Raw genomic sequence first — 26,755 nt, 5'->3', positions numbered from 1 at the left:
GCTCAGGGCCAGTCTTCCTCAGCAAAAAGAGGATTGGCGGCAGTTAGCTCAGGGCTAAACTTCCTCAAAAAAAAAAAAGAACACCTCTATAGAAAGGAAGCAACTCATAAAAGAAAAATCATGACCAACAAATGCTAAAAATCTTTGACTAAATATATAAAAATAAAATGTACATTAAAAAACAATGTGATACAAGAGTTTTTTACCTCCCAAATTGACATATTTAAAAATCTTATAAGAAGCATTGTGTTGAGAGTACAAAAAGAAAAAAAGCAAATAATCCCTTATATTTATGGAGGCAATGTTAGTTGATACAGCCTTCCTGGCAATTGGGTGATATGTACACAAACTTTCCTGCAATTAAAAAGTATGTACCAAATATCTTGAAATATATATTTATCAACTTAGAAATACTTCTAAAAAGTTTCTCTGAAGAAATAATTAATGGTGTCTGCAAAAATTTAGCTGAATTATTAAAGACTGTAAACGATGTATCAGCTTATGGGCCCAGCCCCTTGGCCTAGCAATTAAAGTTCTGCATGCTCCACTTCAGTGGCCTGGGTTCATAAGCTTGGATCCTGGCTGTGGACCTACACCACTTGTCATCCATGCTGTGGCAGCAACCCACAAACAAAGTAGAGCTAATCTTCCTCAAGCAAAAAAAGAAAATTGGCAGCAAATGTTAGCTCAGGGTGAATCTTCCTCAGCAAAAAGAAAAAAAGAAATGGTCTATCAGTTTAAAAAGCAGAAATCACAACAACTACTTTACCAAGAGAATTTAATAGAAGGAATTCATTCAACTGGGACAGGAGAATTGAAAAGACAAAAAAGGGAGCCCTGAAGTATCATGGAGGTAGCAACTGCAGGAGGAAGCTACCACCCCAAAGGCTGGGATAATCAAGCGAAGAGTGAGAAGACCAGAAAAACTAGTAGTTTGAGGCTGGACTGCCTGGCTGGTGTCTGTAACTCAGGATCTTAGCAGAAGGCCCCGGGAGCTGGGACTCAGATATCCGAAGAAAGGCTGCCAGCCAACTGGTACTGGTCTCTCTGAGGAGGCAAAATGAGACTGGTTGTAGAAGTTTGGGGAAAAGAAGTAGAAACCAGCACCAACTGCTACTGTTAACCTACTGCCACTTCCAAGGCGAAAAACCACTGCTGAGAAGGAAAACAGGAAAGAACAAGTCCCTTCTTCCTTTTCCAGGCCTCCAGCCTTCCTTTTGAGTCCTCTACTGTCAAAATCTGACAGGGAGGCAACTGGCAAAGCAACAATGTGGTCTGCAGAGTCCCCAGCCCGAGTAAGACAAGACAGAGTATAAAAGAGTAGGTTTGAAACAGAAAGACAATGGCTTAATAACAAGCAAATATGGTAAAAGTACATTTTACGTTACTTCTTAATTCTGTTTTATGCCAAATACACAGTCTAAAAATACTTCGAAAATGAATGAATAATGCTGTAGAGAAACCATAGGAACCACTCAATAGACAAATTAACAAATTCAAGGGAAATTTGCTATTTTGGCAGCCTGTGCTCTACTAAAAAGCTCTTTTAATTAGTTTTGTTTAGTCCTACATATAATTAAGTTGTGAATTTAGAAGCAACTTTATATGTTTCAGTTGAATAAAAATGAAAAATTAAGTTAGTAACTTTTTTGTTCAAACATATTGAATTTTGACAGTACCAAAACTAACAGGAGAAAGAATAGAAAGACAAAAATAAATGGAACTACGTGAGGTGATAGATATGCTAATTAGCTTGGTTGTGGTAATGATTTCACAATGCATGCATATATCAAAACCTCACATTGTACACCTTAAATATATGCAATTATTTGTCAGAAAGGAATAGAAAAAATTAAATATTCCTAAATCTATTGAAGAAATTGAATCAATTATTTTTATAAAGCAAAGAAAACTACATTCTCCAAAACCTTCACTAGTGAAAATTTCCAAACATTTAGGTAAGAAATAATACCAGTCTTAGATAAACTCTTTCAAAGGACAGAAGAAGAGTGGATACTTACCATGTCATTTTATGTCAACATAGGTATTACAAGAAAGAGAAATTACAGACCACCCTCCCTTGCGAATACAGATGCAAAAACTCTTTTTTAAAGTTGTCAAATCATCAAAAATAGCTATGTATAAGAAGGATAATGTATCAAAACTAACTGGGATTTATCCCAGGAATGCAGGTTTGGGTAACCATTCAAAACTTAATCAGTATAATTTTTTGCATTAACAGAATGAAGGAGGAATGAATGATCATTTCAATAGGTGCAAAGAAATTATTTGACTAAATTCAACATCTACTCGTGATTAAAAAAAAAAACTCTTAGCATACTAGGACCAGAAAGGAATGTTCTTAATCTTACAATGGTTGTTTATGAAAAACCCATAGGTAACACTATACTCAATGATGAAAGAGTAAATCCTTTTGCCCTGATGTCACGAACAGGACATAAATGTCCACTCTTACCACTTTTGTTCAACATAGTGCTAGAGATTCTAGCGTGTGTAATAAGACAAGTAAAAGAATAAAAGATATAAAGATCAGAAAGAGGAAAGCAAAACTATTTATTGGTACATGACATGTGTGTGTATATTTTTTTAACCAGAAAAATATACCAGAAAGCTATTAGACTTAATAAATGAGTTTGGCAAAGTTGTAGGATTAACAAGGTTAATATACAAAAATCAATATTTTTCTGTATACTAGCAATGAATAAGTGGAAAGGAAAATTTTAAATCAATGTCATTTGGGGGCTGGCCTGGTGGCACAGCGGTTAAGTTCACACGTTCCACTTTGGTGGCCCAGGGTTTGCCAATTCAGATCCTGGGTGCGGCCATGGCATCGCTTGGCAAGCCAGGCTGTGGTAGGTGTCCCACATATAAAGTAGAGTAAGATGGGTATGGATATTAGCTCAGAGCCAGTCTTCCTCAGCAAAAAGAGGAGGATTGGCAGCAGATGCTAGCTCAGGGCTAATCTTACTAAAAATAAATAAATAAATAAATAAAAATAAGCCAATAAATAAATGTCATTTGCAATAGCATCAAGATCCTCAAATACCTAAAAGTAAATCTAATAAAACGTGCAATTCTTCTACAATGAAAATTTCAAAACTTTATTTTAGATAATCAAGTAAATAAAAGGAGCATTCACTATATTTATGATTTAGAAGCCTCAATATTTTTAAGTTGTCAGTTCTCCCCAAATTAACCTCTGGTTTTAATGCAATCCCAACCAAAAATCTAGAAAGGTGTGTGAGTGCTTGCGAGTGTGTAAAGTGACAAGCTGTTTCTAAGGGTTGTATAAAAATTAGAAGAAATTTTAATAGCCAAGACAATCTTGAACAAAAACAAACTTGGAGGACTTAGACTATCATATTTCAAGACTTATTATAATGCCACAATAATTAAAACTGTGCAAAGACAGATAAATGGAACAATGGAACCAGACAGCAAAAGCACCACAGCAACTCACTGGGAAATGAATTGCTTTTCAATAAATGATTCTGCAGTAATTGGATATCTGTATAAAATAAAAAGGACCTTTACCCCCTACTTCATACATTATACAAAAATTAAATTGACGTATATCTAGGGCACATGTGAAAGATGAATAAATAAAGCAAATAGAAAAAAACCAGATGACAATATCTTTATTATTTTGGGATGGCAAATGGTTCTTATATGGGACACAAAAAGCAGTTGCAGTAAAAAAATGGATATATTGGACAGCATTCAAATTATGAAGTTGCATTCACTAAAAGACACCATTATAGGGTTTGAAAAAGCTACTGGGAGATGATATTTGCAGTTTATATAACTATCAAGGGCTTATATTCAGGATATTTAAGAACTCAAACAAATCCATTAAAAAAACAAACAACCCAAGAGAAAATTGAGCCAAAACCGAAACAGGCTGACTAAAAAGGGGAAATTGAAATGGCCAGTGTATAAAAATGTATTCAATTTTACTATACTACCAACTCCACCAAAATGTCAAAATGATAAGAATAGACAACAATGTAGGACAATTGGAACTGTCATACATTGCAGTAGACATTTACATTGATACTACCACTTGGAAAAATTGTTTGGCAGAATCTACTGATGTGGGACATACACACACCTTATCAAGCTGCTATTCCTAGATATATGCCCAAGAGAAATGCCCACAAATATTAATAATAAGAACATATATAAGAATATTCATGGAAGTGTTGTTTTAATAGGCCAAAACTGGGTAAGTACAAACGTCTACTTACAGTAAAGTTGATGAATAAATGGTGAGATATATATATATATATATATATTTTTTTTTTCCCGAGGAAGATTAGCCCTGAGCTAACATCTGCTGCCAATCTTCCTCTTTTTGCTGAGGAAGACTGGCCCTGAGCTCACATCCATGCCCATCTTCCTCTACTTTATATGTGGAACGCCTTCCACAGCATGGCTTGCTGAGCGATGCCATGTCCGCACCCTGGATCCAAACCGGCGGACCCTAGGCTGCTGAAGTGGAACGTGCTGCACTTAACTGCTGAGCCATGGGGCCAGCCCCAATGGTGATATATTTTAAAAAACAGAATACTATAGAACAATGATAATGAGCAAACTACAGTTTCATGCAACAGCACAAATATGTTGTTGGAAGAAAGAAGCCATAGTCAAAAGAGAATATACTCTAGGATTCCATTCAGAGAAAGTCAAAAAACAGGCAAAACTAACCAGTTTTCTTAAGTTGGGATATCGGTTACCCTTGGGATGGGAAAAGGAACTGGATGGGGCATAAAGGCGCCTTCTGGTGTGCTGGTAATGTGCAGGTTAAGTGAGTATGTTCACTTTGTAAAAATGTATTAAACTACTCTTATGATCTATGTACTTTTTAAATGTATGTTATAATCTAATAAAATTTACATTAGCAAACCTGAATGGAAGGATTAAGCAGCTAATTAGACACAGATGAGGAACAATGTGATGACCGGAAGATAGATCTGAAGAAACTGAAAAATACAGCACACGGAGAAAATCAGAAGGAAAATATGAAAGATTAAAAGATGCAGAAGGTAGAATGACAAGTTCTAATATACATAAAATAGTATTCTAGAAGAACAGAATGGAGAGAATCAGGGATAACTAACATCGGAAAAGGTAATAGTTAATCACCTTCTCAAACTGATGAAAAGTTAGAATGTTCCGTGTGAAGAATCGCAAGAAATCCAAATGAGGATAAATAGAAATCAGTACACACTTAGATATAGTGTAGTGAAATACAAGATGCCAGCACACACACACACACACACACACACACAAATTAAAAGCAGCAAGACAAAGAAAAATTATCTTAAAAAAGAAATGACAGTTACCTTGTAAGCCAGAAAACTGGAAAAATGTCTTCAAAATACTAAAAGTATCTGTCAGTCTAGACTTGTAGACCACACCCTTGCACCATAGATCTAAGTAAATCCAGGTATGTGAATTTTCTTACTTCCTGGGAGGGCTGAATTTATAACGTAGAAGGTTACCAAAACATGAGAAAAGTGTTCAGAGATGTTGGACAGCTCCATCTGATGACTATCCTCTAAATTCCATCCCTTGATTGCCCAACAATAAACTACCTTCTTCAATACCTAAACATCCAGATGTTAATTCTCTCATCCCAAAAGAAGAATGCTGCTTCTACGAAAACAAGGCAAAAGGAAACATGTTCATTTGCTCCCTCAAGAGGAACAATCTACAAATCTTATCAGTTACTGTATCCAAATCCAATTTCAATATTCTTAGCTAACGTGCTCTCCTCCTCTAGATTACTCACAATGCTATTCTTTGTTTCGTTTTTAAATTTTTTTATTGAAATATAATTGACATATATAATTATATTAGTTTCTGGTGTACAACATAATGATTCGATGCTTATATGTATTGCAAAATGATCACCACAAGTCTAGTTAATATCCTTCACCATACATAGTTACAGTGCTGTTTTGATATTTTATCATTTATGAACTAAATTACAAAAATAACCACCAGCCACAAACCCTATGTGAAATAGTAGACGAAGTGGGAGAAATAAAACTTGGTTAATACTTTAAACACCATCTTCATTTCTACAGATGATCACTAGACTATAGTTGGTGAGTATAACTGCCTTCCTACATCATCCATACCATGTTGCCTTTACCCTCAGCCACCACCTCAGCTGATTAAGATTTTTTGACTGGCAGGAGAACCAAACTTCATTTCTTAAAGAAATAAACCTTTGATGATCCTGCCTAGAAGGATTCACTCTAGTGTATCATTAATTCTAGTGAACACGACAGTACAAGAGGACACTAGCAGATCCAAGATTCCATCTGTGCTCCTCCCGGCCCTTATTGTTTGCTTCCTACAAAATGCTCTGCAAAATGCCTTCTGCTGCATTTTGTTATCTTAAGAATAACTACCATTTGTATGGCACTGCAACTGTGTATCTTTAGGAAACTTGAGGCCAAAAATACACATACTCACCCCAAATTGTCTTTAGACACAGTAAATAATATGCCTTCCTCTTCTATGCATTGTTATTTTTCAAAATCTGTAATGTACTTCTGATTAATAAAATACAGTTTATTTCATTATTTCACTCATTTAACAAGTATTTACTAAGGGAATTCAGTCCGTTTCCCCATGTTTACCAAGAGTAGGAGCAGAGTGGATGTCCACAGGAAAAATTAGTCCTGTTACCAGAAGAAAGGTTTTGAGAGGCAAAACTAGCAAACAGTCACCCCACCCTTTACTTTCAAAATCTATACAGGTATGGGAAGATGGGAGTGAGAACTGAAGCTTCGAAAATTTGCCAATTCTTATCTCTTTCCCTTGAAACTCTGTGTGCAAATAAATAAGGAAGAAAATGACCACCATGATATAATAGAGTGTCAGGAAGCTGAGTTTTGGTCTTAATATCATGACAAAATTATTTAATATCTAAGAACATTGGTTTCCTTGTTAGAAAAATATAGGGGGAGGGAGTGAGAGACTGAACAAGATGAGCTCTAAAGTACCAAAAGATCTGTTAGTACTGAAATTCTGTGCTTCTTGATCTTTTAAGACTCTGTTTTTTTTTTTTTTTAAAGATTGGCACCTAAGCTAACCTCTGTTGCCAATCTTCTTTTTTTTCTTCTTCTTCTTCCCAAAGCCCCCCAGTACATAGTTGCATATTGTAGTTGTAGGTCCTTCTGGCTCTGCTATGTGGGACACTGCCTCAGCATGGCTTGATGAGCGGGGCTAGGTCCGTGCCCAGGATCCGAACTGGTGAAACCCTGGGCCGCCGAAGTGGAGCACGCGAACTTAACCACTGAGCCACAGGGCCAGCCCCTATTTTAAGATTCTTGATCGCATAAAACTTCATTTCCCTTTCTCCCTTTAAGAAATGGATATTTTTAATATATCATGCTTCATGGTTATTATTCAGATATACGCCATGGGAATAATCTTGTTGTCTGATATGAAGTTTTGAGTAAAAACAAAGCTGCACTATCTGATGATAAATATATAAGGAACATTTTTGTATGGAAGCATGGATACATATTTTGATGGGTTGTTTTTCTGATCTGACTAATGCATGATTTGGATGCTTTTGCAGGAAAAGGATAATGTGTTAGGAACAAATTAGAGCTCATTATGAAAATATGTTGCACTAATATCAGGTACAGAAATTATGCATTTGAGTCCAGGAGAATAGTGCCAAGCAAATTATAATTGCCATTTTTCAGTGATCTCTAAACAGATTGCTATAGAACCTTGGACAGGAAGAGAATAATAGCTGCCTTTTATTAAACATCTGCTATGTGTCCGCTGTTTTGTTTTGTGTCTTCTCCAAACACTACATTATAAACCATATTATCGTGTTACATACAGTGCCATGAGGTAAAAAATATGTATGAGGAAATGATGAGGGGATTAGGCCTGGAGGAGATTAAGAATTTACCTAAACTCACAGATCTGGTAATTGGCAGAAATAGATCCATTCTCAGATCTCTGGGATCTTAATGAGACCATTGTCTTTCCCACTTGAGACCTTGACTTTTTGTAACCTTCAGGCGGCGTGCCTTTCATTCTTCCTTTGTATCAGGAAAATTGTTCCCTGCGAAACATCTCTGCCAGATTTGAACCTCAGATAAATATATACCAAATGAGGGAAAGTCCCTAAAAATGCAGAAATAATACCAATGAGTTGTAGCTTTTCATAAATTATTATTTATTATCTGGTGGAGAATAGGAAATCTTAACATAAAAAAGAATGAATTGGTTCTTGTTTCTAAATCCATAAATGCAGCTTGTAGTGGTCTTGTAGAAACTGTCTTCCTAGACTGTCTTGCAGAAATATGACATTCAGGTACTAATTCAGGGGCTGTTTAGAGATGCACTACTAATTTCTCTTTGTTTTCCATGTTATCCAGAATGAAGTATCTTATTTGGAGGAAGAAGCCTCTGAAGCAGGAAGCACAACTAACTTAGCAGCTGAAAGTTTGTTACTCTTAAGAATGGTGATTGTTCCTTATTAAATCAGTGGACATAGATATCAGCACAGCTGCCTCCAAGGGTGATTTCAGACAAATCCAGTCCTATGGGAATCAAGGCAAAGGTTTCCTCTGTGCATGTTAATTTGAGTCTGTCTCACGGTGACAAAGGCAATAGCAGAGCCCACAGCAATGAGCATGCTAATAAAGTAGCTGGATGTGCTTATCAGGAGAGAGAAGCCAAGCAGGTCACTAGTCCTAGTTCAGCGGCAAGATTTCTTTCTGTTCTAAATTTTCACAACAAATTGGTTGTACAAGCTCAGGTAAATCTCAAAAGGTTGAATAAGGATTCACAAGTCAATTGAAATGTTTCCATTTTGAAAGTAGTCATTGTTTTGCTAATGCCATTGATTGCTTAATTCTGCTACTTTCTTTAGCAGCAAAGGGAAATGGAAACCATTCCTGTAATTGGCAATAGGAAACTTTATACAGAAACCAGTTGAACCGGAAAGAAAACTATGCTAGGCTTTCAGTTAATAAGGTTTCTCAATCAATCAGTAATAGTTGCTGAGTTCCCGCTCTAGGGGTCTGCTTTTTCAGGTAAACTCTGTGTTCTTAGATTTTCTATGTAGAGCTACAAGGAATGCCTCTCAAAAACTCGCGCAACAGCAGGCCCTCCAGGACCAGTTCAACTGACCCCATCTTATCAACAGAGTGATTAAGAACTGTCTTTCAGAAAATTTGGAAAGTCACATAGCCAGAGCTTGTGCAGAAGAGGAAATCTTGACCCGAAATGACAGCAGAACCAAAGATCCTCCTTCCCATGGAACCCAAGGACCAGGACACGACCAGATCTTGAAAGTCAGACTCTTCTCAGAAGCGAGGGGTCCGTCGTTCAGGAAGATTCAGTGTTAAAATTCCTTCCCCGCCTCATCAAAAATGTTTAGAACTCTATCATAAAAGTTTAAACCCTCATAATAAATGTTTAGAACCCTGTCATAAATGTTTAGAACTTTACCATAAGTGCTTGAAGTCCACCAACCAAAACCTGTTCCACCAGTGTTTCTGTGTGCCAGCCTGTTCTCCCTAACCTCTTAAATTACACCCCAAATCCTGAATTGGGCAGACAGGTCTGAGGACACTCCCTGTCTCCCTGGGGTGCCCTGTCTGAGATGCCCCCTGTCTCCCTGCAGACTGATCTCACAGAATAAAGCTGATTTCTCTTCCCAAAGGCTGATGCTGTAATTAATTGGCTGTTTATGTGCATCAGGCAAGAGAACCCCAATTTTGAGTGGTAACACTTGGAAAAAAGGAAATGAGTTTGCTCTAAGAAACGAACTTTGAAATCAACATATAAAGCACCAATAAGCAAATTTTCCTCAAAGAGACTGAATGGCTCCTCTGGCTAATTGTAACTTGATTGAGTGAAATATTGTAACATCATCTTTAAAGGAGGAATATGTTAATGAATGGAGAAATGAGTTTGCTAAAGAGAGAGAAAGAGAAGCAAAGTTAGGAAGTGAAAATCCAAGCATCTAGAGGAAAAGGAATTTGGCAACACAAGTCGATGCAAATTAAATATTGGAATATTGTACCTCTAAGTGCAAATACAAATTAAAAACAACAGGCTTAATTCTCCCTATTGAAAATAAGAGAACTTCTCTCTCCCTTCCCTCCTCTTGGAGTATTTACTTTAGAAAGCTGTTGACACAAAATAACCAATAACCATTCTATAGATGAGAGATAAGGCGAAGTTTACTTGAGCCAGGGTGAGGATTATAACCCTGGAAGGCAGTTTCCACAAAGGAAGAAAGCTCTCTGGAGAAGCATGGTTTTCAGTACAGTCTTATATCTTTTTAGAGCAAAGAACATACATTAAAGACACCCATGATACATATTCATGGGTTTCAAAGTTTCAAAGAGGTATTCAGCTGCAAATTAGCAGGTCAACATGACCCTGATGTTGGGAAAGGGACGACTAACAGGCGTTATGATAGGATGTAGATGGGGAAGTATGCATTCTTAGCTTAAGAGAGAGTGTTCTTTCACAGTTAAAGCAGATATACAATGTATGTTTGATAGGCCATAAGTCAGGCTTTTTTAGTTCAAGACGAATCAGTTTGGAACCAGAATTTACCCCATATACTTCAATATGTGAAAACGTCCTGTCAAAGCTTCTAAGTTCTTTCTCTCCTCTTTGAAATGTATGTCTTTTTATTTTATATTAAATTTAGATATAATTGACATATAACATTATATTAGTTTCAGGTGTACAACACAACTATTTGATATTTGTATATATTGCAAAATGATTACCACAATCAGTCTAATTAATACTCATGACCATAGATGGTTACAAAACTTTATTTTCTTATGATGAAACTTTTAAAATCTACACTTTTAGCAACTTTCAAATATACAATACAGTATTATTAACTATCATCCTCATGCTGTACGTTACATCCCCATGCCTGGCTCATTTTATAATTGGAAGTTTGCATTTTTTAACCCCCTTCGTCCATATTGCCCTCCCCCTGCCTCCTGCCTCTGCAATCACCAATCTGCTCTCTGTATCCATAAGCTCAGGTTTTTTTGGTTGGTTGGTTTTGGGGGGTTTCTTGTTTGTTTGTTTAGATTCCACATATAAGTGAGATCATACCATATATGTCTTTTTAAAGCCTCTTGCCAGCTTCAACACCTAGGAATGTCTCTCTAAAGTGATATCAGCCCTGATTTAGTTCCCCCTACATTAAACCCAGCATATATGGAGTTAAAACCAAAAGCACCCATCCCCTTTCCCTGCTTCTTTAGTTACATTCATATGTAACCATCGGTTTCTTTAATCTTTGTGTCCCTGAGCTTCACATACGCATGAAGCTGATGTTAAGATTAGAACACTGACCTCTACCTCAAAGGACACAAATAGAAGTTACAAATCATTAAAACCCCAGTGGCCTCATGCTGAAGTCTTGGCTAATTACAGGTCCATGAAGTTTGTTGAAGGAAAACTCATGTCCAAAAATATCAAGAAACTGAAGTTTCCCAGACCCCGACTCCTTGTCTCCCTGGCACTGGAATCCACCACTCATCATGGAAGCAGACAACCAAGGACACTTACCTGCAAATTCCCTTATCTCGCTGCAGTCTCCCTGCACGTAGTCACATTCCTCAGCCCACTGACATAGTGGTTAATTTCACATGCTCCGCTTCTAAGCCCCAGGGTTCACAGGTGTGAATCCCGGGCAAGGACCATACACCACTCATCAAGTTGGGCTATGGTGGCATCCCACATACAAAATAGAGGAAGATTGGCACAGATGTTAGCTCAGGGACAATCTCCTCAAGCAAAAAGGAGAAGATGGGCAGTAGAGTTTAGCTCAGGGCCAATCTTCCTCACCAAAAATATAAATAAACAAACAAATAAATAAATAAAACCCCTTGCCTCCTGTCTTTCAGGGAGATGAAGCTGAGTGCTTATTCTCATCTCCTGGCTGATGTCACCAGAAATAAAACCGCCTTCCTTGCCACAAGCCTGGCATTCCAGTTTTTTTCGGCCCACTTCTTGTGCAGTGGGTAAATGAACCTGAGTTTGTGTTCAGTAAAACAAGGACCTAGGAACGATCTCTTTGAAATGTAATAATAAAGGAAGATGGCACCCTATCTCTCAGTTTGTGGGGAAGGGTAGTGGCCTAACTTTGGTGGGAGCATCACTTCAAGTTACAAAACTTCCTCCTGTCATCAAGATATAAGCAGTTTAATTTTCTTTTCGGTAAAGCCAATCAGCAAACACAGATGGTCACCCTGATTACCAAGTGAACTGAGGATAAACTAGGTGTGACATGTGTTGCTAAGTTCTCTTACTTAATAGCTAGTTATTGTTCTTCTTGAAAACATCTACACAATGGACTGTTTCTGCTTGGCTATACAAAAGGGTGAGATTTCTCATTGTCTTTGCAATCTCTTTAGCAGATTGCCAGTGATGCTCCTCACATTGTGGTTTAATGCTATTCACTAACAAAATTGTTTTCTTTCTCCTCTACCTTTGTGGTGAGGTTTTCTGGGTCAGGATGAGATTTTGTTTCTAATTATATTTCTCCAACACAACTCCCTTTGCTCTGATTTCATGCTCATTCCAAATTCCTGATTATAAATGGTTTTTGCTAAAAAGTCCACATTCAATTCATTAAATAGGTGCAAGAATTTTGATTTGCATAATTATTCTTCTTGCTGTACAATAATAAGCATTTGATTATACACATCAGTCTCTACGAATTTGATTATTGTTAGTACACTCTCAAAGAAGAGTTCATTCTTAATATGCTATCAAGCTTTTAAGCTTGTAAATCTGACAACCAGCCTCCAACTCGTGATGAATTGCCAGGATTAATACTATGCTATGAGGACTCTTTTTTTTTTTTTTTTTTTTGGTGAGGAAGATTTGCCCTGAGCTCACATCTGTTGCCAATCTGCCTCTTTTTGCTTGAGGAAGATTGCCACTGAGCTAATATCTGTGCCGATTTTTCTCTATTTTATGTGGGATGATGCCAAAACATGGCTTGACAAGCAGTGTGTAGGTCCGTGCCCAGGATTTGAACTGGCAAACTGTGGGCCACTGAAGCATAATGCACAAACTTAACCATTATGCCACTAGCTAGCCCCTGTGAGAATTCTTAACAAACAGCCAACAGGCCTTCTCTAGTGAATTCCTTCAGACATGCACCTTTTCATGCAAAATTTCTTCAGAAACAAGATATTAGGCTGGAAAAAATTGTCTCTCTATCAAGAATTGCTAAATGTTAAAACAAATGTTGTCTGTTCAGGTCTTGCTCTTGGCTTTGGACTAAAAAGAGAAAAGTATTGGGGAGCTTTCAAATTTCTTTCTGGGATATCCAGCTCAATTCATCAAGGTAGAAAGAAACAGATATTCCTCTAAGGAATAAAGAAAACAAAAAACCAAACTTTATGCTTTGGTGTTTCTATCCTAACATCTCTCAGACACAGGGCTCGGTGGACACCAGATAGAGGACCATTTGGAGAACCTGATACTCTATGATTTATAGAGGATATATTACATGTATCTCTGGAAATTTCAGTTCTTGAAAATTATTGTTGGATATCCATACTCTTTGGTAACATTGAAATAGAAAGAAAAATCAGTTTTCTGGAGAATTTCAAGATACCATTGATTATCTGGAGCTGACCTTTCAACTCGTAACATACTTTGGTCCCTACTCCTTCACTTAAGTTCTAATAAAAAGCTCTTGTTTCTATTTACTCTTCCTATGCTCATTTTGTCATCCAGCCTCTTAATATGCTGGCGTCTTTTATCCAGAACTGCTCCTCTTTAGTATATCAATTTTATTCTATACTATCTATAATCTAAGACCATGGATATACTTCACCTAGGTACACCTGGGCTGAACACCTATAAATTGCTTGAGATATAAAATCACTGAGATTTATGTTTATTCAAAGTTTGGGGTACTTGATTTTGATTCTAGATTATCTTACTGTCCAGCTTTTCAATTATTGTTTGTTTACCAAGAAACTTTTTAGTTTGTGAATTCATGGTTTTGAAATTAGCTTGAATTTCGGTTATGATACATTTTGATGATATGTCCTGGACTAAATTTTAGTATTCAAACTAATTATTCATCTTAACCTCATTCAAAAACTGAAAATATTTATGAATATAGTGGTTATTTACATTTTAATCTCATCCCTAGTTCCCATGCTTTATAAGAAAAAAAGTAATAGATGAGTAGGCTACTGATCCAAAAGCCTTATTCCAGATTCAGTCTCAAATGCATAAAACATATAATCATAATCTGTCATGCTCATCAAAGGTGAAAAACAGCAAATGTAGGAGAAAATGAGCATTTACTAATAGGAAGAATAATTAGTCTATAGACTTTCTTCAAAGTCTTCCATATATTTTCTTAACGGAAATTAGGCAGAGAAAATGAAAGAGAATGGAGAATGTTAAAAAGTCAATATATATTTTAAGATACAACTTAAATAGTACTTTTGAACTTAAGCACAAATATCACATACACATATATGTACACATACACGCATATGATTTCTCCTCTATTTTCTGAATTGCCCATAATGTGTTTTACCTCTGTTATGATTGAGATCCATATCTGAAGTTTCCTTCCTATGGTTTTTTCTAAATTCTTACTAATATTGTTTTTCACCTGGTCAAAAATGTTCTATCTCATCCTATGTTGCACATAGTTGGTTACTAAGGTGGCTTTTTGCTTCACTACAAAAGTTCATAAATCTCACTTAAAATAAACACACATATCCCCATCTCCATTTCCAAACAAACCCAACTGATTTTTAGTTACTCTTCAAGTGTAAGAACTTTTAATAATAGCTCATCTATTTTGTCTTACCCTTTTCAGTGCTAATCAAGCAAATTACAGATGGAGAACATGACTTTTCTAACTAAAATAAGATATTTACATTATTACATCACAAGGAATGTGATTTTCTCAAAAAAGTATAATAAAATTTTGTGATTTAAGTAGCTAAATTATATTCAGCAATTAAAATGTCATTTCATTTCATATTGTTTTAGAGAGTGTTGAAACGCTATGTTGAAACATCAAGACAGGAAGAGAAATTTGGGCTGAAACTGATAAATAGCAAGGTTCTGATAAATAGCAAGATTCATTGTCACTCAGTAGAAATTGAGGTGCCATGAAAACCCAAAGTTCAAATTATTTTCTTATTTGATCTTAGTATACCTGGTTCTAAGTTGCACAAAATTCAGATCATCATGTCTGATGACTTCAGTTCTTTTCCATGCTGGCTGAGTAATGTCAGAAAAAGACGACTGAAATAAATAGAAGCATTGACTTTCTCGGGGTCTTTCTCGGGGTCAGGGCCTACAGGTGGTTACATACAGCTCTAGAGAGTGTCACTCACATTCACAGTTGCCCTGGACTTGTGTATTTCCTGCCATAGTTGTCTGTCGGATGGCTGTACGTGTCTTGAGGAAGAGAAAGTTCTCTCCTAATATGAATAAAAGCACCATTTAGGCTGCAGCAAAGCTAGTCTCTGATTCTAGCTGAACAGTGGTAACACAACAAGCCAGAATGTCTATATGATTAGATTACAGCTTCAAACAAACATGTCTCTTTTGTGAAAATGTGTGGAAATTCAAATGTAATATTTCCTCAAGAAAACGAGTCGCTTTAATGGGGATATCATAATATGAAATAAAATACTAAAAATGATTAGCTTTTACAGTATAAATAGAAATAGAAATCTAATGAATTTATTATTGCTTCCTCCGTGTTACAGTCAACAGTTCTACTTTATTTCAGCCAAAAAATGGCTAAGAGCTTTGAACATCTTGACATGAAATGGAACACAATTAGACAAAACACTGCAAAAATTTTTAATGAACTATATATTCAAAAGTAATATAAAAAACAAAATAAAAACCAAAGTACAACCAGAAAAATAATGTTACATTAAGATACTTAAGACGGAAGTAGTTTCCTATTAAATGTTATTAAAAAGAGTTGTGTAGCAGGCAGCGTGAATTCGAAACGATATGTTAATATAAAGCTAAGAGGGAAGATAAGTCCACGAATTAACACTTATGCTCTGATTTAGAAAAGACATAGGGAAAGAACACTTGTAATAAACTCGCCTAAATAGGAGAGCAAAAAATTAATATAGAGAGACAGTTATAGGAGCTTATAGTAGGCAGAATCAAATAGGTGGGGAAGAGAGCTTGAATAACAGAAAAGGAAATGAGTGGAAAACTGTTCTGTGACTAGGAGATCTTTGGGGAGCTCACTGTAAGAGGAGAATGATGAAGACTTCAGAATAAGCTCCAGAAGTAAGCGGAAAGGAAAGAGTGGGCAGAATGGGTGAAGAGTACCCCCAAAGTGAAGAGGGAAGTATTCTGTGGGGCAGGAAGATATAATCTAGAATAAGAACACAGTCTCCAGAGCCTGATGGCTTGGATTTACACCTTAGCTCTGTTATTCAACTGGCTGTGTGACCTTGGGCAAGGTAGTAACCTCTCTAAGGACTAAATATGTATGTGTGTATATATGATGGTTTTTGCCAAAATAATAACGTGCAGTATGTCCATCCATTTAATCATGAACATACACATATATAGTTTTTATATGTAATACATTATTATGACAAAAACCAATGAGAGACAAGATAAATGTGGCAACTAGTAATAGTGTTCAAGAAAGTTTTAATTCGAGCCTGCAAATTCCAATATGCAGAGAAAACAGGAAGGATGACAGACTCTTCTTACCAACAATTAAGAATATTATTAATTATGATTGCTTTTCATTCCTATACAGTTTAGAGAGGAAGCCATTCAGAGTTTCTGTTGACTGCACTTTGCCTTCTTGGGAGTTAGCTTTTCCACCAATTTTCTCAAAATGCCCCTGGACATTTAGTTTATTATATTGACGGTTTTGTGGTTGATAACGTTTGTTTGTCCTACCATCTGGCCTCTTTTTCCCCTTGTAGCTGCCCCTGACGCAGGAAGGGTTAATAATCACTGGAAAAGGCTTGCCAACAAACTGTGACCCAGAGGTGAGAAGGCCGGTCAGCCAATGACAGTTAAGACCTCCAGGGCGAGGCAATCTAAGCCAGGTGCGGTCGCCTGGGGGCACAGATGGAGACACATATCAATATCTGGAGCAGGAGGGGCCGTTGCCTAGGAGGCCTTGCCTGCTCTGAGATAAAAATATACAAGCACAGTAAAAACATGATAATATCAAAACAGAGGCCAAGGGAGGGCTCCTTGAGAAATCACTAAGAATTCCTGGCATTCGCTAATTACTTCATCCAGAACACCTGTGTATGTTTAACAGCTGTCAGCTATGTATATATTGAAATGCTGGTTATAATAAACTCAGAGTGGCCATCAGTCCTCTCCCCATCTATCCTGATGTGTACATTGGATTGCGACACCAACACCCCTTCCCAGCAGAACCTCATCTTTGATCATATGACAATGCCTCTTCATAGCTCAGGCACCTCAAGAGAAGCTTACTTTTCCTCCAGCTCTAGGGCTTGACCTGATTGGTCTAGGAATGAAGGTGAATTCCAATGATTGGTTCAGTGATCCAGATGTGAGCATATCAGCACATGGCATGTCTCTGGTTCCAAGACTCAGGCGCAAATGGGAATAAGACCAAATTCTGGCTAATTGAAAGAGATTTGCTGAAGGCTTCTGGTAAAAAAAAAAAAAAGCATGTTTGATATTATAAGATGGCTTCCTGGATTCTTTCTTCCTTTCTGTGATGTGGTGATAGGTGACATACTCTAGCATTTTCACTACCATGCAAGGAGCAGCCTAAGGAAAAATCCAATACTCAGAGGAAGGCACGGGACAGGAAACTGAAGAAACAAAACCAGAATTATTGAATTAAACAGACCTAAAATCTGTCTGACCACTGAACTTCCAGTCACATAAGTCAATACGTTTTCTGACTGTGTAAACCAGTTTGAACTGGATTTGGAGGTACTTGTGTGTTAATTGGGCTTACATATCAAAAAAGCTTCAGTTCGTTCTCTGATCAAAGTGCCCTTGACCCAGTTTGGTTGACCTTATAAAATACTGTATTTTTGCCAGAAGGACTTCTGGTCTTAAAATCTTGAGGATCTCCTGTTCAATCACAATCCTATCATAGTGGAATTAGAGAATATACCAAAGGATTAAAGACTTAGATATCATTCTCTCAGGAAAATCTTCTACTTGTTTGCACTAACTTGTCCTTTTCTTCCAGATTAACAAATAAAACAATGGATTTATTTCTTATGCTTTCTTTCGCTAATGTAAGTTGCTTGAATTTGGTGCAAAGCCAAGAGATGTACCCAGTGATTTCTGTGAGTCCCTTCATTACTGAACGAAAGTGAGTTCCTCTCTTGGTGAGTTAAATCAGACTCCCTGCCAGAAGTAGTTGTCTCACAAAGTAAGGTATATTTGCAGCACATAGGAGACCATGAGGAATCATTTCCAGAGTCATGGTGGCCCTGAACAAAGGGAGGCAGGGATCTTTTATTTTGGATGGGGAATGAACAGTCAAAAGGGAGGGGTGGGTATTCGCTTGCACAGGCTCAGTTGGAAAACATGCTTCCATATACACTGCGGGTTACGGTTTTTTGGCCTAGGCTCCTCCTGGAGAGGAGATCTTAGCATTGAAAATAAGGCAAAGGTCATAGGCGCAGCTCTTGTGGTGTAGCTTGGTCTGGTTCAGGGTGGTTGGTGATTGCATCTCATTAATATAACAAAAGGAAAAAAACAATTTGGAAAAATAGTTAAATGCTTCCAAACCCACCTTTGAGCTCCCCCAGGCAATTTCTTGGTGACCTTTTCATCTTTTAGGTTAACTATATGGCTAACAGAGGGCTTCTATCCAGAACTGTCATTCTTGGAAAGCAAAGGGCTGAGAGAGACAAAGCAGATGATTTTAACCTATGACAGTTTTGTCCTAAATTAAAAAATAAGGCAAATAAAAATTAAATTAAAGTGAATACATTATGAATTTTATACTGTTTTTAAACGAATAGAGATGATATACTTCTTTGTAATAAGTATTCTGAAGTTATTACCATTTGAATAATACAGAATGATATTTGAAATTAAAGAAATATACACTAGAAGAAAAATAATTCAGAATTAATGTGTAGTTTCAAGAATCAAACAATTTTTTTTGGTGTGGGTTTTATCTTCAAATCACTATCCTTTCAAAATGCATTTGATTTCCAATCCTTGCAAATTAGTGCTCAACTTCTTTCATTTTAGTGGGATTTTTTGTTATTGTTCATCAATACTAACTTAATTTACTCTCCAGAAATAAGCTTTAGGGAAAAACATTAACAAATTTCAGGTTACTGAAAATTTACTTAGTGCTCGTGGGCTTGATATTAGGATGGCAAGCCCTGCAACTACTTATCTTTTGCATCTGTTTTATCTCTTGCTTCACAGCTGTCTGGTCACATTTTTTTTTTTAAAGATTTTATTTTTTTCCGTTTTCTCCCCAAAGCCCACCAGTACATAGTTGTATATTCTTAATTGTGGATCCTTTTTAGTTGTGGCATGTGGGATGCCGCCTCAGCCTAACTCAATGAGTGATGCCATGTCCACGCCCAGGATTCGAACCAACGAAACACTGGGCCGCCTGCAGTGGAGCGCGAGAACTCAACCACTCGGCCACGGGGCCGGCCCCTGTCTGGTCACATTTTAAAAATTATTTGCCAAGAAGATTATCCATTGATGAGTGTGAGTTCAGATATTACCTTCTCTAGGAAGGCTGCATGGATTTTCTGAAAGCCATTCAATCTTTGCCTTCTCTGGGCTCCCCTAACACTCTCTTCATACCTGTATACACAGCATTTGCCTGATTTTCTTTCATTTAACATTTTATATAGCTGTCTCTTTCACCAGCCTAGGATATCCTTAACAGCAGACTCCCAGTCTTATGGAATTTTGGACCTCAGTGCCCACCACAAAACCTGACACGTGTGCAATCAATACAAGTTTCTTGTACCCCTGGTTAAATCAAGGTGTTCTAAGGAACATGCCTAGTTTCTGCCATCCTTTACCTAAAAGTTAGAGACAGTTGCCTTTCACCGCCTCTCTATATTGCAAATATTCCACACTTGTAGTGAAGAGACTGCATTCTGGAGTTAGACTGTCTGCATGCAAATTCCAGCTCTGCCATTTACTAGCTGAGCAACATTGAAGTTACTTAACGTTTCTGAGTCTCAATTTCTTCAGCTGTAAAGTTGGCATAATAATGGAAACTCCTTCTTGGGGGTGTTTGTAAAAATCCAGTGAAAAAATGTATATAAAACTCTTAGTAAAATGCCTGGCTCATAATCCACATTTTCACCTTTATGTAGATAGCAATGCTTCTGGGTTTAACATTAGTTGTTATTATCACTGTTATTATTAGCTACTTAAATATTGTGCTTTTAGTGTGATTAGATATTACATTTCAAATAATAATGGAATTCTGTTACGGGAAGAAAGGCTATAAACTTAAGGTAGCTTTGGGAAAATTACAGGTAATTTTACAGCTGAAAATGAACAGTATCAACAAGAAGCATTCATGCCAGGATTGTACTTTTACAGTTCACAGGCCACCTTGTTTCAGGAAAGCAAGTTTTATTTTTCCAGTCAGTCTTCAACCCATTATTTGAATTCACTGCTGGTTATCTTCAGAATTTTAGCATCTGGCTATCTTATTACACAAACTCTGGAATTCAAATAAACAGTTGATAATGACAAGGAAAAATGTTAATAGTATTTTGCTGTACATTCAAAATGCTGCAAACTTCCTCAGATTTCCATCCACGATGTTATCATTGTGGCTAAGTTTGGAACTCTGATTATTTACTATTGTCCCAATAACTATTCTTTGCCCCCAGTTCCAGCTCCTGAAAATTTGTAAGTGTGGTGGAACTATGTGCAGGTACACATTTGCGACAGGAAATTTATTTATATCTACAGCAGTGCTTCTAGGTAAAAAGGCCCTGAAAATGCGGATTCTATTAGAATTCCAAAAGATCTCATGTGACTATGTTACGCTGGTTCTTTAGTATTAGTCCTTTGAAGTCAAGTTGAAAAAATTAAATTAGTTGGAACTCATACTGTTGTGTTAAAAGCTTAATTGTGACTTTTCACTGGACTACAAGAAAATTGAGTTTATTTTGGAAACAGATCCTTAAACTCTACTCTGTTCTTTGTAAACTTCATATGTAGGAAAGAAAAAACAAATGTCAAATCAACTTGCAGATTCAAGCATACCAATCGTGAGGGGAAAGCAACTAGAAACCAGCAATAGGCTCCGCAGAGATGCGCTAAATTAGGTCTGAATTTCATGAGCTTTTGTAAGCGCTTGTATGTTACTGTGACCTTGGGAGTAATTTTTCTGAATTCTGGAGACTGCGGATAAAATGTTTAATTCATGTTTTTGTCAGTACTTCCAATCACTTTAATGGGATTACGTGTACTACCTCTAGTATTTTAATTTTACACCTAAAAATTCTTTCCCAAATTAAAAAAAAAATCAACCATTTTGTGTAATCAGCAGTGCCTAAAATAATAGGGTTTTTTTTCCAACACATGGAGGGGAGAGGGATAGCGAGAGAGGGGAAAGAAAGAAAGGACAGCAACATCCATCTGTTCAGCTAAGGAAGTGTTGGGAGTAGAGGTGAGGCAGGAGTAAGAATTCATAGACTCAGAGAATAAAGATAAGCAAACATTTTTGTCTTTGATCATGTTGCTCTCCATCTTCTAGACAACGCTGATTTTTAAAGCACTAACTAACGTATTTTTATGTGTTCAGCAGTATTATTTTTTCCCTGTTTTGCAATAAATATTATTTGCCAGTAAAATGTTAACTCTTTGTGAGTCCTTTCATTCCATGCCTTTTAGAAACGTTTTATTTTTAAAATCATCTTTATTGAGGTATAATTTACAAATGATGAGCTGCATCCATATTAACTACATAATTTGTTGAGTGTTGACAGATGTATACACCTATGAAACTACTGCTACAATCAAGATACTGAATGTTTTCATAATGCCCAAAATATTTCCCGTGGCCCCTTACAATTCATTTCTCCCTCCGATCCTGGCTCCAGGTAATCGCTGATCTCTCTTGTCTTGACAGATTAATTTGCAATTTCTAAAATTTTATATAAATAGAATTATACATATGACATTTTGTGTCTGGTTGATTTCACTCATTGTGACATTTTTAAGATTAATCCATGTTGCGTATATCAGTAGTTCATTGCTTTTTATCGCTGAGTAGTTTTCAACTGTATGAATTTACCATTTTTCTCCATCTATTCACCTGTTGATGAACATTTGCTAGCTTCTAGCTTTGGTCTATTGTGAATAATGTTGATCTGAACATTCATATACAAGTCTTGGTGTGGACATAGGTTCTCTTCTCTCTTGGGTAAATAAATACTCAGAAATGGAATTGCTGGGTCATATGGTAATTGTAATGTCTAACTGTACTAGAAACTGCCAAATAATTTTCCAAAGTGGTTGTACCATTTTAAATTCCCACCAGCAGAGTGTAAGTTTCAGTTGTTCCACATCCTTACCAACAATTGGTATTGTTAGTCTTTTTCATTTTAATTTTAACGGGTATATAGTACTATCTCATTGTGGTTTTAATCTGTGTTTTTCCCTAATGGCTAATGATGTTAAGCATCTTTTCATATGTTCACTGCCATTTGTATATCTTCTTCTGAGAAGTATCTGTTTAAATCTTTTGCCTATCTTTAAGTTGGATTGTTTGACTTCTTATTAAAGAGTTGTATAAGTTCTCGATATATTCTGGAAACAAGTCCTTTGACAGGTATATGTGTTGTGAATATTTTCTTCCAGTCCAAAGCTTGCCATCTCACTTTCTTAATAGTGTCTTTTTAAGAGATGAAGTTTTTAACTTTGATAGGATCTATTTATCATTTTTTTCTTTTATGGTCTGTTTTTTGCATCTTATCTAAGAAATCTTCACATAACCCAAGGTCAGAAAGATTTTCTCCTATGTTTTCTTCTAGAAATTTCATAGATTTCGCTTTTCCCTTAAGTCTATCATAAATTTTATGTTAATTTTTGTGTATGATGTGAGATGATACTTCATCTTCATTTCTATGTATGCGTGTCCAGTTGTTCTAATACCATTTGTTGAAAAGACTATTTTTAGGCTACCCTCCATATTTTGTACAATGCTCGTTCTCTAGTACTACCCAAAGCTCTTTTTTAAGTGTTCTGTAGTATTATTTCATATCCATTTTACAATAACTATCATTATCTGCCAGTAAAAGAGGTAATACTCCACAGGACATTTATCCTTTGCCTTCTGGGAAACTTGTTTTTAAAAATCAACTTTATTAAGGTATAATTTACAAACAGTAACTGTGTCTTTTAGTGAACATCACTTTAAAAAGTGGGGCAGAAGTGAAATCCAATGATCTATTGCTAAGTTCCATTTCTGTCCTATCCCTAATTCTATCCAGTGAATATTATTGATCATCTATCTTGTATCGTTTACTGTGTTAGGAAAGAAACAAGAATGAGAAACCATTTCCCAGAAATTTGACTTTGTGAGACAGGAATAAAAGCATGTCAAACACAATGGAATCACTACTGGAATAAAGATTTAGGAAAAAAATTGACAATCACAGAGGAAGGAGGAGAAATTGGAGAGGATTTCACAGAGGTGGTGTCACTTAAATTAGGTTATCTTTATTATCATTCTTTTTGGTTTCTTTAAAAAAAGACCATGAAAGAAAAAAATGATAAATAAATCACAGAAAATTTAGAAAATATAAATAAGTATATTTACCTCATTAATCTAGAATTTGGATGCTAGCAATCTCTTCTGGATGAGAAAGCACACAATGAGGAGATGTGCTTTAAATAAAAAGCCTGTGTGCCTTGCCTGATTGACCTTCCCTATTGATGAGTCATTTATTGATAAGGTCACTAGAGCTAGCCTGACCTAAGTGTACACTTTTTGTCTTGGGTCAAACAAATGTGCTTCCTTGGAGAAAAAGGGTGGATATGAGAGGAAATGGAATGGGTACAAGAGGCCTGGAGGTGGAGATTCCATTAAATGAGCAGAGACATATAGAAATAGTAGTGCCTACTGTTTACCCAGCACTCAGCATGTGTCAAACATCCTAAGTACTTTGTTGAATTCTCATAGCAACCTTAGGAAGGGTTTACATAGAGAGAAACTGAGGCAAGAGATGATAGATTAAATCACTGTTCAAAAATATTCTCTCTCCCCCACCCTCACTTCCCCACCCCATTGATGCTTGGATCAGTCATGTGATTGGCTTTGGTCTTATGGTGGACAGAGTGTACTTCCCTGTCCCTTTACTTAGACTTTGGTCTTGGCCATGTGATTTGCTTTGGCCAATGGGATGCTAACAGACATAACGCAAGCAGAGGCTGGAAATATACATTCAGGAATGGCTTCTCCTCTTATGCCTCTGCCATCACTGATGAGCATGACCTAGATACCCTATCGATCCAAAGAAAACAGGAGGAGCGGACCTGGAACCGACCTGTAATTTGGAGCACAGCCCAGCCTAGATCAGGTAACACACAGACAAGTTAGAGAGAAAAATTGATTGTTGTCTATTTCACTGAGTTTTAGGGTGATTTAGAGAGGAAGCCATTCAGAGTTTTCTATTGACTATACCTATGGTCACCTAACTAAGTGACAGAAAGAATTTGAACCTTGACTATATGGGTACAGAGTCTGCACAACACTGCTACTTACACAGGAAATAATTAGTATTTCCAAACATCCAGGTAAAGATAATCAGAGGATGCAGTAAAGGTCTATAATTCAGGAGAAAGTTATAGGTCTGGAATTAAGAGAATATCTTAACAAGTAAGGAGCTAAATCTTGGCAAATCATTTCATCTCTCTGTGCTTTCTTGAGAAGACCATCATGAAAAAGCAAAGTAATAGCCATCAAAGCTCTTTGAGAATGTCAAAAATGTTATGGAACTGCTAGTGTTTCTTTTAAGTCTATTTTGTTTCCTGCTGTATCTCTGTTCCTAGAACATGCCTGGTGTGTAACAGGTGCTCAGTAAATATTTGTTAAAATAAATTGAGTGATTCTTTTCAAGTAGTATCCTCAGTTCATAAATAACAAGAACCCAAAGTATGTTTATCATTAGGGAAGTAATTAACTTCTATTCTTGGCAAGAATAGGAAAAAATATCAACGAAGTCCCTTCTTACAGCATTAGACTTGTATGGAATATACAGAGGATGCTTGTTTCCTACATGTGCCACTCATCTAATAGTACCCAAACTAATGTTCTGTAAATCCTAACATTAATGACAATGTTGTTTCAGTCTTATATGTGGATGCTTTCCACCCTAAACCATGTTTTGTTAATGGGAAAATATTTGAATTTAATATTGTTCTGCAGTTTAAAAAATTGAACTTCAGTTGCAAAATACAGATAATTCAGAAAACAGCCAAATGAGCATCCCAATTTGAAAGACAGGTCATTATGATAAGAAGAACATGCCCATTTGTCCTTTTTCCTTCTCTGTTTACCATATAGCAAGATATAGCCAAATGTGATGTCTCACTCTTTTTTTTTTTTTTTGGTGAGGGAGATTGGCCCTGAGCTAACATCTGTTGCCAATCTTTCTTACTTTGCTCAAGGAAGATTGTCCCTGGATTGACATCTGTGCCAATCTTCCTCCACTTTTTGTATGTGAGATGCCACCACAGTATGGCTTGATGAGTGGTGCTTGGGTTTGCTTCCAGGATCTGAACCCATAAACCCCTGGTTGCCAAAGCAGAGCACTCGAACTTAACCATTACACCACAGGGCTGGCCCCTTTGATGTCTCAGTTTTAAGACATTTGCTTTAAATTCATTAGGATTCAGGTCAGGGCTATGGTTAGCTTGGGTTCAGGTTAGGTAAGCAATTTGTTCCTCACATCAAGTCATAGAGAAATTCAAGGACTAGAGATGTTATTTAACTGTTCTACTTTCTGTTATAATATTGTCTGCCTTTTTATCCCAAAACTTCAATGATTTCCTGAAAAAGTTTTTGGTGGTATAGATAAGAGTTACATCAGCTCCAAACTTTCCTGTTAGAATATTAAATGGGAACATTGAACAGTATTGCATCAGTGACATGAAACTGACTAGCAGTATGCAAGCAATAAATTTTACTTAAATATCCTTCATTTTAGTGAGTGCTTCATCCTGTGACAGATAAGTCTCCAGCGAGGATTTTGAATGAACTCCTTCTGTCTCAGCTAAAATCTTTTAATAGTTACTCCTAATCCTGAATCATTTCTGGTCTCTAGTTAATATGTGTTAGGAATGTAATTAAATCTATCAATATTATTAGTATATTAAGAGCTATAAACCAACTCTAGTACTGAAAGAAAGGAAGGAAAAGATCAATCTTCTCATTTTTGCAGGAAGGAAAAGATCAATCTTCTCATTTTTGCTGTAGATTTTCATCATAATGATTTCTTTGTTTTATTTCTTGAAAATCTATTATATCAATCCAAAGACCATATATTTGCAATTCTTGACTTGGAAACTCTATAAGATAACAGAGAGAAATAAACATCAGGAATGCAAATACCACTGATATCCTGGATTCTCTGACGGGATCCAGAGTAGTAAAGCTGGTTTTACTCTATTTGAAAAGCTTACCTAATTTTATAGTCCCCACACTCTA

The sequence above is a fragment of the Equus quagga genome, chromosome 8 (assembly GCF_021613505.1).
Source record: "Equus quagga isolate Etosha38 chromosome 8, UCLA_HA_Equagga_1.0, whole genome shotgun sequence".
NCBI lineage: Eukaryota > Metazoa > Chordata > Mammalia > Perissodactyla > Equidae > Equus > Equus quagga.
The sequence above is the reverse complement of the archived record's forward strand: the minus strand, read 5'-3'. Positions refer to the sequence as shown.